This window comes from Heterocephalus glaber, unplaced genomic scaffold, assembly GCF_053883595.1.
Source record: "Heterocephalus glaber isolate CG9 unplaced genomic scaffold, H.glaber_assembly_v1.0 deba00001730, whole genome shotgun sequence".
NCBI classification, from domain to species: Eukaryota; Metazoa; Chordata; class Mammalia; order Rodentia; family Bathyergidae; genus Heterocephalus; species Heterocephalus glaber.
The window spans coordinates 2882749-2899078 of NW_028258441.1; positions in this window are offsets into that span (position 1 = coordinate 2882749).

A 16330-nucleotide genomic window follows, 5' to 3' on the forward strand; every position below is an offset into this window, starting at 1 on the left:
GAATCAACAAATGGGATCTCATCTTATTAAAAAGCTTCTGCACTGCAAAAGGAACCACCAACAGAGCTAATAGACAACCTACAACATGGGAAAAATATTTTAGCAGCTGTAATTCAGACAATGGACTACTCTCTAGAATACATAAAGAATTGAAAGAAATCAGATCCCCCAAATTGAAAGACCCAATTCAACAGTGGTCATCTGAAATGAACAGACATTTCTCAGACAAAGAAGTAAAAGCTGCAAACAAATATGTGAAAAAATGTTGAACATCAGTGGTCATTTGAGAGATACAGATGGAAACAATACTGAGATTTCACCTCATCCCAGAACAAATGGGTGTTATCAAGAAATCAACCAATAACAAATGCTGGCAGGGGTTTGTGGAAAAAGGAACACTTCTCCATTGCTGTTGGGAGTCCAGATTGGTACAACCACTGTGGAAATCAGTATGGCAATACGCCAAATAACTACGACTAGAAGCCCCATTTGATCCAGATATTCCCCTGCTGGGATTGTTCCCAAAAGAATTAAAAGAATCATAACACAGTGATATATGTGCACCCATGTTCATAGCGGCACAGTTTGTGATAGCTAAAGTTTAGAAGCAGCCCAAGTGCCCATTAACAGGAAACTGGATAAAAAAGTCATTTTTTTTTATAAAATGGAGTACTACTCAGCCATAAAGAACGAAAAAGTACAGTCATTTATAGCTAAATGGGTGCATATCAAGGCCATACTCTTAAGTGAAATAAATAGGACACACATGTGTAAATATCAAATAGTTTCTCTAGTGTGAGAAACTGATAGTGTAAACAAGTGTTAAAAAAGATTAAAATGAATAATTGATAATTTGAAATAAGTAAAAAGGTCCAAAGATGAAGTGGTGTGAAGGAAGAGGAAGGGGAATCGAAAGGAGGGAAAGTAAAAAGTATGAGAAAAAAAAATGGAAATGATGTCTATGTAAATAGGGAAGCGTGGAGGCAGGAAGGGCTCACAGGTAATGGGGAAAAAATAAGAACCAAGATACATCATGTACAGGTACAAGTACTCAATGTTAAATGTAAACAAATTGTATGCCTAAAATATACCAAAAGAAGAACTTAAGGAAAAAAAATTGATCTATTTTATAACATGGTGACTTTGATTAAAAAAAAACATGATACACTTAAAAATTACTAAAGGCATAGTTTGAAGTGTTCTCACAACAAATTAGTATGTGAGGTACAATATGGATTAATTAGCTTAATTTAATATTGTCTTAATACATGTATAGCTATAGGTACAAATCTGTAAAAACCTGTTTCACACCATAAATGTAAAACTAATTTTATATTTTATTTGTTAATTAAAAATTATACAGAAGCCCACCCAGACAACAGAGGTGTAGGTGCACAGGACCCAGCCAGGTCCCCAACTAAACACCAGCTGTTTTGAGGTCCAGGCCTCAAACAAAGGCCCATTTGGGAAAGATCTGTAAAGGTGTGCAGGCCCAAGCCAGAACCCTGCCCAGATACCACCCCATAAGTGCACGCAGTCCCAAGCCATAAGCCCACCTGTACAACAATCCAGTGTGGGGATTCACAAAGCCATCACTCTGAACATAGGAGCTGGTGAAGTGGTGAGCAGCTAAGAGAAGGCCTCTCTGAGGTTTGATGAGTATTGAAGTTAACTTGGAAAGCAAAATGTCATCTCAATAAAAGCACAGCATATTGCATTTGTTGAAATGGGAAGACCCCCTAAACAAGACTCAAAACCAGACTTTGAGATCACCAAAGGCAACAATAAGGGAAAACAAGATGGAGCAATCTGAAACTCAACAACCTGGACTCCCTGAACTGACAATAAAGGAGGATCTGGAAAAATGAAATCAGAATTGATTTCTCAGATAACAACAGAGATTGTGTCCATAGTGAAAGACATGATTATTAACTGTACAGCAGGTACAGATAAAGAAGTAGAGGAGCTGAGGAACATGATGGAATCCCAACATAAGAAACAAATGGAATCCATAAAACAGATGCAAATAGATTCCCACGACATGAACAACTCCATTGAAAGTCTACACAGCAGAATGAGCCAGTGTGAGGACAGAATTTCAGATATAGACGATAAGATTGCAATTAGTGACCAGGAAAAGAAAAATTGCTTCAAAATTATAAGGGAACATGAGAAATCAATCCAGCAGCTGCTAGATGATGCAAAGAAGAATAACATAAGACTGATTGGGCTCAATGAAGAAACAGGAGAGAGTGCAGATGACATAAAAAATCTCTTCACAGAAATAATGGCAGAAAACTTCCCAAGCAGGGGAAAAGAGCTTGACATACAGAGAAATGAGGCATATAGGACTCCAAATAGCCTTGATCAAAAAAAATCTACACATAGGCATATAATTGTTAAGATTTCAGAGACACAACAGAAGAACAAAGTTCTCCAAGCAGTCAGACAAAAGAAACAAATCACATACAAAGGAAAGCCCATCAGAATCAGAGCAGACTTCTCAACACAAACCATCAAGGCAAGAAGAGCTTGGAGTGACATATTCCAAGCCCTAAAAGAAAACAGCCTCCAACCTAGATTGATGTACCCTGCAAAACTAGCTTTCAAAATTGATGGAGAAATAAGATACTTTCATGACAAAGAGCACCTTAGGAACTTCGTGAATACTAAACCAGCACTCCAAAGAATTTTACACAGTATCCTAGGAACAGACATTGAGGATCACAACCCCAAGAAGCAAAGGAGAATGAACTCAGATGGCATGACAAGAAATTAAATGTACAGGGGGAGAACCCAACAAAAAGAAAAAGTCATGGCAATGACAAGTCAATACATTTCAGTTATAACCATCAATATTAATGGTCTCAAGGCACCAAACAAAAGAAATAGACTGGCAAAATGGGTCAAGAAGCAAAATCCAACAATATGCTGCATACAAGAAACACACTTAATTCAAAAGGAAACTCATGGACTGAAAGTTAAAGGGTGGAAAACAATACTCCATGCAACAGGAACCCGAAAAAAAGCAGGAGTAGCTATCCTCTTGGCAGATCAAGTAGATTTCAAACCAACACTGATTAAGAGAGACGAAGAAGGACACTACATCCTTGTAAAGGGAAGAATCCAAGAAGAAGAGATGACAATCATAAATATCTATGCACCAAACACTAGTGCACCCAACTATATAAAACAAATACTAATGGACATGAAAAGTCATATATGCACTAATACAATTGTAGTGGGGGACCTCAACACCCCACTGTCACAAATAGATAAATCAACTAGACTAAAAATAAGTAATGAAATACTGGAACTCAATCGAACTCTTGAACAAATGAACTTAACAGATGTTTACAGAGTCTTCCACCCCACAAAATCAGAATACACATTCTTCTCAGCTGCACATGGGTCATTCTCCAAAATAGACCACAAACTCACACGTAGAACATGTTTAAGTAAGGGCAAAGGAATTGAAGTTATCCCCTGTATATTATCAGACCATAGTGCAATGAAATTGGAGATCCATAGCAAAAGAAACTCAAAAAATTTCATAAACAAGTGGAATTTGAATAACACACTTCTGAATAACCAATGGGTCACACAGGAAATTAAAGAAGAAATCAGACACTTCCTTCAATTAAATGACAATGACAATACAACATATCACAATCTATGGGACACAGTGAAAGCAATCTTACGAGGGAAATTCATAGCAGTGAATATGCATATTAGGAAAACAGAATGAGCCCAATTAAACAACCTGATGCTGAACCTCAAGCTTCTAGAAAAAGAAGAGCAGGACAAACCCAAAGCTCATACAAGGGAGGAAATTATAAAGATCAGAGGAGAAATCAATGCAATGGAGACTAAGAGAACAATACAAAAAATCAATGAATCCAAGAGTTGGTTCTTTGAAAGAATCAACAAAATTGACAAACCTTTAGCCAACCTTGTCAGAAAAAGGAAAGAAAGGCCCAAATCCAAGCAATTAGAATGAAAAGAGTGAAATGACAACAGACCCAGCAGAAATTCAGAGGATCATCAATACCTACTTCCAGAACCTATATGCCAATAAGATGGACAACACAGAAGAAATGGACAGATTCCTAGATACATATAAATTACCAAAGTTGAATGAAGAAGACCTAAAAATTCTGAACAACCCAATATCAACCAATGAAATTGAAAATGTAATTAAAAGCTTATCAAGTAAGGAAAGACCAGGCCCTGATGGCTTCACTGCTGAATTCTACAAGACATTTACAGAGAAACTACTGCCTCTACTGTTTAAACTCCTCAATGAAATTGAAAGGGAAGCAATACTCCCAAATTCATTCCTGGAAGCAAGCATCACCTTGATCCCCAAAGCAGAGAAAGACCCAACGGAAAAAGAGAATTATAGGCCAATCTCACTAATGAACATAGATGCAAAAATCCTTAATAAGATAATGGCAAACAGAATGCAGAAGATCACCAAGAAAAATCATACACCCTGATCAAGTGGGATTCATCCCAAGGATGCATGGATGGTTCAATATGCGAAAATCAATCAATGTAATACACTATATCAATAGAGCCAAGGACAAAAACCATATGATTATCTCCATAGACACAGGAAAAGCATTTGACAAAATCCAACATGCATTTATGAAAAACACCCTACAAAAATTGGAATAGATTTTCTCTACCTCAAACTAATAGAAGCCATCTATGAAAAACCAACAGTCAATATCATACTAAATGGTCAAAAACTGAAATCCTTTACACTAAAATCAGGAACAAGACAAGGATGTCCACTATTACCACTCTTGTTCAATAGAGTTCTGGAAACATTAGCCATGGCAATTAGACAAGAGAAAGAAATAAAAGGAATAAAGATAGGAAATGAAGAAGTCAAATTGTCATTATTTGCAGATGACATGATACTCTATATAGAAGACCCCGAGAACCCCACCCAAAGTCTTCTAGACTTAATAACCAAATTCAGTCAAGTAGCTGGTTACAAGATCAATACACAAAAATCAGTAGCTTTCCTCTACACCAATGACAGACTCACTGAGAGAGAAATAGGGCAAATAATTCCTTTCACAATAACATCCAAAAAGCTGAAATACTTAGAAATCATCCTAACGAAAGAAATCAAAGACCTCTTCTCTGAAAACTATAGCACTCTGAAAAGAGATTGAAGATGATATCAGAAAATGGACAGACATCCCCTGCTCCTGGGTAGGAAGGATTAATATAATGAAAATGGCCATACTTCCAAAACTGCTATATAGATTTAATGCAATTCCAATTGAGATCCCAGCAGCATACTTCATAGACCTCGAGAAAACAATCCAAAAATCATTTGGAACAAGAAGAGACCCAGAATAGCAAAAGCAATTCTAGGTAACAGAGACATGGCAGGGGGTATCACAATCCCTAACCTGCAACTCTACTACAAAGCTACTGTATTAAAACAGCATGGTACTGGCAAAGAAACAGACTTGAGGACCAGTGGAACAGATTAGAAGATGCAGAAACACCAGACACACTCAGCCATCTCATCTTCGATAAAGGAGCCAAACACCCTCACTGGAAGAAAGATAGCCTCTTTAATAAATGGTACTAGAAAAATTGGGCTTCAACTTGCCAAAGATTAAAACTAGACCTGTATCTCTCGCCATGCCCTAAACTAAAACCAAAATGGATTCAGGATCTAAACATTAAAATAGAAACTCTGAACCAGTTGGAACAGAGGTTAGGTAGAACCCTTGAAGACATCGGTGTAAGAAAAGATTTTATGAATAAAACCTCAGCTGCCCATGAGCTAGCACAAACAATCACCAAGTGGGATCTCTTCTTATTAAAAGGCTTCTGCACAGCAAGAGAAACCACCAGCAGTGTGAAGAGACAACCCACAATGTGGGAAAAAATCTTCACCTGCTCTTCCTCAAAGGTCTACTATCTCAAATCTATAAAGAACTTAAAAAGATGAAAAAATGTTCAACATCACTGGTCATTTGAGAGATGCAGATGAAAACAACACTGAGATTCCACCTCACCCCACAAAGAATGGCTCTTATCAAGAAATCAACCAATAATAAATGTTGGCGGGGGTGTGGAGAGAAAGTAGCCCTTCTCCATTGTTGGTGGGAATGTAGATTGGTGCAAGCACTGTGGAAATCAGTATGGAGATACCTCAAAGAACTGGGTCTAGAGGTCCCATTTGACACAGCTATTCCCCTATTGGGAATATTCCCCAAAGAATTAAAAGAATCATACCACATTGATATATGTGCATCTATGTTTATAGCGGCCCAATTTGTAATAGCTAAAGCTTGGAAACAGCCCAAATACCCATCAACTGGAAACTGGATAAAGAAGGTGTGTTTTTTTTATAAAATGGAGTACTACTCACCCATAAAGAATGAGAAACTGGAGACATTTACAGCTAAATGGATGCATATTGAGGCCATATTCTTAAGTGTAATAAATAGGACACACATGTGTAAATACCGAATAGTTTCTCTAGTGTGAGAATCTGAGAGTGTAAATAAGGATGAAAATGATTATAATGAATAACTGATAATTTGAAATAAGCAAAGGTCCAAGGGTTTGGGGATGTTGGAAGGGAAAGGGGAAAGAGAAAAGGGAAAGAAAAAAATTATGAGAAAAAAAATGGAATCAAACTCTGTGTAGATAGGGAAGGGTGGAGGGGGTGAAGGGTGCACAGGTATTGGGAGAAAAAATAAAAACTAAGATGCTTCATGTTCTGGTACCTACACTCTATGATAAATGTAAATGTATTTTATACCTATAATGTACCAATAAATACATATATTTAAAAAATAAAAAAATAAAAAGTAAAAATAAAATAAAATAGAATAATTTCTCTGGGAAGGGAAATGTACAGAATCAAAGTTAACATCTTTTGAGCTCAGTAATTTATGTATCCATATATTTATTCCTTAAGAAAGGGTATAACAGAGGTTTGCTATGTCATACTGTATATTAGTCACCACAACATACTATTTGTGCACTCAAGGAACACATAACCTTGTAAACGAGGGAAAACAGTAGTGATAGAAAGTTTTGAATTGAATATTTAAATTACTATGATGATGGAAGCAAAGACTGAAAAAGAGATAAAGAATGAGAAGACATTAAGGAAGATTTTACAAATAGAGGAAGTAATTTTTAAAATTTTATTTTATTAGTACACCTTTGCAGTACATGCAGTTTACATTCATCTTTGTGAGTAGCTGCATGTACGTAACATATCTTGATTTTTTTTCTATTCCCCTTTCCCTTTTCACCTTCCTCTCTCCTCCTTCTCTAGAATTCTTTTCCACATTATATTATTTTGTTATTATTATTTTTAGTTTATGTTTATGACATAATACTTACATCTACTGTGGATATTTGGTACTTGTACATGACAAATTTTAAATCTTTTTACTTTCCCTTTTCCTACCCATCCTTGCCCTTGGTCTCTTGAATCCTTTTCTGTTTCCAAAAGATCTATCTCCCTGTTTTCCTTCTCTCAGTCCTCTATTTTCCTCATTTTTTGTATTTTACCCTACTCAAATGAGATATATAGTACACTTTTTAATCTTGTATGTCTCATTTAAATCACATAGGGAAAATTTTTTTTCAATAAGTGCTGAAGGCAAATGGTATGACTAGATAGAGGAGGGAAGAAGAACACCCCAAGCAGAAGATGCACTGAGAAATTTCAAAGGCAATGAGGTAAGCAATTGCATGATAGTCAGAGAATGTCACATAACTGGTGCTGAGTGTTCATGACCATAGTTCTGAGAATGGACATGTAGGTAATATCCAAACTGCAAAGAAAGTTGGCATTTAGAATTTATTCTGTAGGCCATTAGCTTTCAACAGCACTAGTGTCTGGGTCTCACTTATAAAAATTCTGATTTAATTGATATGGATTTGGTCTCCCAACTGGCATTTTAAAAAGGTCTCCTGATGATCTAATATACACTTGAGATTAAAGACCACTGTGTGTAGGAGTGGTGACTAGTGGCTTGAAAGACACAGATATGGACACAGGATTTAAACAGGCTTGGATTGGTACTTAACCTGCTGGAGAAGAGATTGAAAAGAAACCAAGCAGCCTTGGGTTGTATTCATAGCAGCAATAGCACCCCTATCCCACCCCTGCAACAAGTGGCAGGACAGGAAAGAGAAGTGCCAGTGGGGGTGAAACAGAATAGCCTATGCAAAGGCCAACTGGAACCAACTGTACAAAGGACTGGCATCAGCCCCAGCTGGTCCTGGCCTGAAGGCACCACAGCAAGCCACAATAAGGAGCCTTGAGTGGACCAGAGAGAGACATTCAATAAGCAGCTGCCTGAATACTGTCCCCAGCTCCCACAGAATCAACACCATACCTATCACTAATCCTACTGCAGACTTGGTGGGGGTATACAGCACAGTTTTGGGACACTACTTGCCTTGGATACTACCACAGAACTGTGAACTTCTGAGGAATTTTATTTTTTTCTTTGTTGGTTTTGTTTCCTTTTTCTTTCTGGATTGGTTTTTTTGTTTGTTCATTGTTTATGCTTTTACCTTTATTTTATATTGTTCTACTTGTCTTCTTTCTCTCTTTCCTCAACTATCTCACTCACGTTTATAATATTTTCATGTGAATGAAAATCATCTCTTGTCTTTCTGGTTCACTCAGATATTCTTTTGCTTTATCCTTCATGCTTTTTCTCCCGCCCTCTTCTCCAGTTTCCCAAAGCTTGGGTGATTATCCATTGTTCTCCAGCCTTGCCTCTACTATATTTCCCTTCATTTAGCTATTTGTTCTGGCCCCTATCCTTCTTAAATCCCAGCAGAGGGTAAAATCACTCCACTAAAGGGAAACATTGTATAAAAGTTCCTGGTTTATGTTGGATTGTGTTATATAACTGTAGATCTTTCCCCTATGGTTAAAGGTACCAGATTAATAGTTACCACAGTTTGTCAGTTTCTAGGCTGTGCTTCGTGATATTGATATTGGTAATGCTAGTACTTTAGCAAGGATGTCACATCTGTTGTAATCTGATGTTCTCCCTTGTATTTCAAACTGTGATTGCCTGGGGCCATAACAATTACCATAGTCCTGTACCAAAGGACTTGGTGCTGAGCCAAATAAATAGCAACTTCTGACCCTCAAAAAATCGCTAAGGTAGGATCTTGGGACATGCAAAAACACCAAGAACAACATATGCCCAGAAGACATCTTTGAGGAATAGACATTTCCTAGGGAAGCCTGGATACTAGTAACAAAGCTATCTCTCATAAGAAATTTACAAGCACCAATAAAGAAGACCAAATAAAACAAACAAAAAAAGGAAATGACAAGAAGCAGAAGCAAATTCTAATCCCAGACCTCCAGCCCACCTAGGACAAGTCCAGGGGACAAGGAGGTAGAGAAAATCAGAAGTCACCCACATGAATTTTCCAAAATAATAACAGCAGAAATAAAAAGCAGATGCATGAGGTTATAGAGAAAATAACCACTCAGGCAAAAAGAAATGATGAACAAAATGAATGACATGTACAATGAATCCAAAAGTAGACAGTTTTCCTATTTGATCCTCCACATCTCACTCTCACTTTTTATCATCCCTGCAATTCTGTTGCTTGCTTTTTGTTGTTTGGTTTTGTCCTACACCATCTCTGCTTTTCCATCCTTCTCTCTTTTGTCCCTACCCCTCCTTTCCTTTCTCATCTCTGAGGTTTTCCCTCACTCAGTGTTATAGTCTTTTTTACTACTTGTATTTGGGTTGATATAGCCAATCCATTTGCAACAAATATAGTCCTGTGGAGAAGAAATACACATGTTACCATGTCCATATCTTTGTAATAGAAGTTGGTGAGAAAACTTCCATTTATTTGCTTTCCAGAAACTTAACAAGGCTTGAATCCTGGGCCTTTCACATGGTGGGGCCATCACACTTACCTACATCTTCAGCTCTTTTTAAAAAATTTATATTTGAGAGACCCTTCATACCCTCAGTAAGTGTGCCCAGATCCCAGAGAACAGCTTTGTGGACCAGAACAGCACAGCAGCAGGTGAATTCCAGCTAGGTCTCCATCCCAACCCCAGAGGCTTGGGCACACCTGCCCAAGCCAAAAGTCTGCCCAGAAAAGAACTGCACAGGAGCACAAGCTTCAGCCAGAGGCACACCACACCATCTGCCACAGCCAAGGGCCAGCCTGGAAAAGAGCTACACAGGCACACAAACAACAGCCAGAGGCTCACCCCAATACCATTGATAAGTGCAAGGAGACCCTAGCCAGAAGCCTGAACAGACATCAGAAACTGGGGTGGACAGCCCCCAAGACAAGGGCCCTGCCAGACAACAGCTACAAAGGGGCCCCAGCAAGAGGCACACCTAGAAACCATCAAAAGTGTGCGTAGACCCCAGGTAGAAGGCTGCCCAGACAACAAGTCAGCTAAGGGATCCAGAAGGCCACTACTCTGAACCCAGGAATTGGTGTATTGGTGAGCAACAGAGTAAAGGCTGCTTGGTGGCTTGCTAAGAATTGAAGACCACTGGATGAGCAAAAAGATACTTCAACAAAGGCCAAGCCAGCCACATCTGTTGAAATGAGAAGACACATAAATGAGTCTCAAAAGCAAGCTTTCAGATCACCTAAGGTAACCCCACAGGGCAACGAGATGGAATAATCTGATACTCAACCACTTGGACTCCCTGAACTGGCAACTAAAGAGGACCAGGAAAAAATGAAATCAGAAATAATTTCCCAGATAACAGCAGAGATTGTGCCCATAGTGCAAGACATGATTAATAAATCTAGAGTAGAAATCCAGATCAATACCTACTTCAAGAAGCTGTACTCTAATAAGATGGATAAAACAAAAGAAATGGACAAATTCCTAGATATACATGAATTACAAAAGCGGAATCAAGTAGATATTAATATTCTTAACCAAATACCATTCAATGACATTGAAAATGTAATGAAAAACTTACCAACAAAGAAGAACACAAGTTCTGACAGTTTCACTGCTTAATTCTACAAGAAATTTAGAAAAGATCTAATGCCACTACTCTTAAAACTCTTCAATGAAATTAAAAGGGAAGGAATATTCCCAAATCATTTATGAGAACAAATATTACCCTGGTATCAAAACCAGACAAAGATCCAATCAAAAAAGAGAAGTACAGGCTTATCTCCATAATGAACATAGACGCAAAAATCTTCAATAAAATACTGGCAAACAGAACGCATCAAATCATCAGGAAGATTATAATTCATGACCAAGTAGGATTTATCCAAGAGATGCAGGGATGGTTCAACATACACAAATCAATAAATGTAATACACCATATCAAGAGAGCCAAAGGAAAGAAAAATCACATGATCCTCTCTACAGAGGCAGAAAAAGCATTTGACAAAGTCCAAAACCCATTAATGATAAAAAACCCTACAAAAAAATTGGAACAGATGGACCTTTTCTCAATCTGATAAAAACCATTTATGAAAAACTAACAGCCAACATCACACTAAATGATCAAAAACTGAAAGCTTTCACTCTAAAATCAGGAACAAGACTAGGATGTCCATTATCACCACTCCTATTAAATATAGTTCTAGAAACATTAGCCAGGCCACTTAAATAAGAAAAAGAGGGTCGGGGATTTAGCTCAGTGGTTTCGCCGCCTGCTTCGCAAGCGCAAGGACCTGAGTTTGATCCCTGGTACCAAAAAAAAAAAAAAAAAAAAAAAAAAGATATAAAAGGAATAAAGATAGAAAAGGAAGAAGTTAAATCATTATTATTTGCAGATGACATGATACTCTGAAAGAAGACTCCAAAGACTGCACCAAAAGACTTTTAGATTTAATAACCAATTTTAATAGCATAGCTGGATACAAAGTCAACACTAAAAAATCAATAGCATTCCAGTACAAAAACAACAAACTCACTGAGAGAGAAAGCAGGGGAACAACATCTTTCACAATAGTATTGAAAAAATGGAATACTTAGGAATCAGTTTAACAATGAAAGTAAAAGACCTTCACATTGAAAATTACTATACTCTGAAAAAGGAGATTGAAAAGAATATAAGAAAATAGAAAGATATCCCTTGCTTGTGGGTAAGAATAACCAACATAGTGAAAATGGCCATACTCCCAAAATTATTGTACAGATTTAATACAATCTCAATGAAAATACCATTAGCATACCTCACAAAACTGGAAGAAACATTCCTAAAATTCATTTGGAATTAGAAGAGACCTAGAACACCAAAAACAATTCTGGACAACAAAGACACAGCAGTGGGCATCAAAATCCTTGACTTGCAATTATACTATAGAGATACTGTAAAAACAACAGCACGTTACTGGCAAAAAACAAAAAAAACAAACAAAAAAACCAAACAGACTTCAGGATCAATAGAACAGATTACAAGATGTTTAAACAACTCAAAACACACTCAGTCACCTTATCTTTGACAAAGGGGCCGAAAATGTTCACTGGAAGTAAGATAGCCTTTTTCATATATAGTGCTGGAAAAAATGGCTTTCCTCATGCCAAAGATTAAAACTAGACCCATGTCTCTCACCATGCACTAAACTCAAATCAAAATGGATTAAAGATCTACTATTAAAACAGAAGTACTAAATCTGTTGGAAGACAGAATAGATAGAACACTTGAGGACATAGGTCTAGTTAAAGACTTCATGAACAAAACACTGACCATACAAGAAATACTACAAAGAATAAACAACTTGGATTTTATCTTATTAAAAAGCTTTTTCACAGCAAGATAAATCACCAACAGATAAGGCAACGCAGAGTGGGAAAATATTTTAGCCAGTGGTTCCTCAGACAAAGGACTAATATCTAGAACATATAAAGAATTGAAAAATATCCGTCCCCCCCACATTTTAAGACCCAATTCAAAAATGGGCATCTGAGATGAATACACACTTCTTAGGTGAAGAATTAGAAATGGCAAATAAATACATGAAAAAATGTTCACCATCACTGGATCTTAGAGGGATGCAAATTAAAATAATGCGGAGATTTCATGTCATTCCAGAAAGAATGGCTGTTACCAAGAAATCAACCAACAAGAAATGCTGGTGAGGCTATGGGGAAAAAGGAACCCTTCTCCACTGTTAGAGTGAAGACTGGTGCAACTTCTGTGTAAATCATTGTGGAGACTCCTCAAAAAACTGGAACTAGAGGTACCATTTGACCTAAATAGTCCTCTTCTGGGTATCTTCCCAAAAGAATTAAAGGCATCATACCACAGAGATATACGCACATCCATGTCTATAGCAACATAGTTTATAATAGCTAAATCTTGGAAACAAGGCAAATGCCTATCAAAAGATTAATGGATAAAAAATTGATTTTTAATATATGATAGAGAATTATTCAGCCACAAAGAATAAACTTGAGACATTTCTAGGTAAATGGATGCACCTTGAATCCGTACTCTTGAATGAAATAAACCCAACACACATGTGTAAATATCACATTGTCTCTTTGGTATGAGAATCTGAAAGTATAAATAAGGGCCAAAATATAGAATAGATATTGTGAAATAGGAAGAAATTGTTCAAGATGATACTGACTGTGAGAGTCTTTGTTAACAATTAAAATGTTTTATGCAAAACTGGTATGGTATTAATAGGAAATGAGTTGAGAGAGTAGCAATTGAAAGTGTATTCTTTTGAAATCATGTTGCACAGTATATTTACCATTTTTATTCTCTATTTTTGTTATGAAAATTATTTTTTCATAGAACTGTTTTCATATGTTCCTTATTAATATCTACTTGTATTACATTAAAATAAAAATAATTTTACAAAGGGAAAAATAAAAAAGACCATTGCGAAAGGAATATGTGATGTAAATCACAGACATCACTTTAAACAGCCCTGTGTGCATTTGTCAGGGCTGCAGGGCAGCAGGAAAACCCTGGATCCAAGAAGTAGAGGATGGTTGAATTGAACCATATGTTACAAAAAGGATCGTATAGCAATAGTCATTTGCCTGAGAATTAAATTCAGATAAATAGAGTCTAAAATTCTGCCTGAAGTACTTCTAGCTGTTTAATATTAGATAATATGTAATATCTTTAAGTATTAGTTTATACATCGATAAAATTGTGGTTAGAAATAATAAAGTGCACAAAATCAATGAGACAAAACATGTAAAATTATTTATTAAGGGACCTGCTATATGACAAGAGATCAATATAGGCTCACAGTTATTTTACTTAAAATAATATTACTAAGCCAGGATAATCTTAGCATCATTCAGTTTTGCTCACTGATGTATTTACCAGTGGGCTCAGGATAGTTATCTATTCCCTGACTGCAGACACATTTCTATTAGTAAAATGCTTACTTCTTTGTTATAACAACTGTTTCTCTCATTTGCATGGGTTTATAAAAACAAACATTGTAAATTTGAAATCTTGCAAAGGATCTCAGGGGTCACATAGTAAAATTTATTAATCCATTCAAGGATTCCATTTGAAATGAAATGTTGGTCAAAAGCTATAAAGATTCATTTATGCAAGTAAGGTCTGTGAGATATAATGTACAATATGGTAACTATAGTTCAAAAAGAAATGTATACCCGAAATTTGTTAAAGAATGAAATTTTATGTGCTCTCTAAGCTTCAATATCACACAGATTCTACTATATGAGAAACTCAAAAATATAAATAAAGAGCAAAATGAAAAATAAAAAGAATTAAGGAGTTAGGTCTTTTGCAAAAGGGAAAGGGACCATGAGATGGAGGGAGGGGGGAGAGGGGAGAGGACAGGAACGAAAAAAGAATTAAGATACGTTATATAAATGTAGTAACTTCTCACAAGGAATATAAGCATTATGTACTACAAACCTGTAGCAATAAAAGGTAAAATTATAAAAAATAAATTGTATATATTCTTATCACACACACATAAAGGTACCTATGTGATTTGACAGGTATAATTAGCTTGATTGCAATAATAATGTCACAATGTATACATGAATGAGAACACCATACTCTACATCTTAAATATATGTATAGTATTTATTTACCATTTGACCTTAATGAACTTAAAAAAAGAAAAATCCTCAAAAATCATCTTTGTGTGAATAATTTTAGTGATAAGAAATTCACTTCCTGAAAAAAATCCAGCTTTATTCTTTGAATTGAATGGTTTTTATTATCCTTTTAAAAGTTAATCCAAAGCGCTGAGGTTTTAGCTCAGTGGTTCCACTGCCTGCCTCACAAGCGCAAGGACCTGGGTTTGATCCCTGGTACCACATACACACACAAAAGTTAACCTTTACCTGTAAATACCAATTTAATTCATATTTGTATAACCTAAAAGAAAAAAATATAGATGGTAAATGTATAGCAGAAAATTCTCATCTTGGTTTCCCTTATAGGCAAATAACATAATAAATTTATTTTCAATTAGATTAGCTGATAAGCAAGAGAACCTAATCTAGTATTGTTTGTGTAATAACAATCTTTAATCACAAGCATATGTACACAGTCACATGTAAGTGGATTTGAAATGTATCATTATTTGTCTCTTGTTAGTGTCATCTTGTGTTACACCTGAGCATTCTCATGACCCAAAATCTTGTATAGACAGCTATTTTTTAATGTTCTTATGTCCACTAAATAATGTACTTGGAGAACAATAATTTTCACCACAAAATTTTGAAGATAGGGAACTGAAAGTGCAGTCATTTCCTTGGAATTTCATGTGGAATTCTTAATGCATGAATAAGGTAACCACATTTAAGTCCCCCCCAAATTCCATTTAAGTGCATCCAAATAAAAATAAAAGTATTTTTCTTCTGCAGATGTACAAAGCATTATATTTGCTTTCACTAGAATTTTTTTTTACAATGACTCAATTATGTAATTACATGTTATGCTGATTATATATTCTTACACTAATTATGTAATAAAGTATAATTACAGAAATTATATAGACTAACTAAAAACCAATTTTATAGAACTCAAGGATATTCTCAGATAACAAAGATGAAAGATTATTTTAAAGACTACCAAGTCAGAATAGTCTTTAATATCCTTTGACCCTTAATAATATTATAGGGGCTTAGTTTATTACTATTTCTAGCCTTTCCTAACCTACTCATCCTATTCGAGCTTTTAAAATTCCAGATCTTTTAACAATAGTTAAGAAGTCACTCTATTTAGATATGTGTTCAAAGTAAAATAAGCAGAGAATTTTCATTACATCTTGCTGTGGTAAATAGATCTAAGTTATGAAAGAACTCCAGATATCCTAGCTTTGTCAAATAGCTATG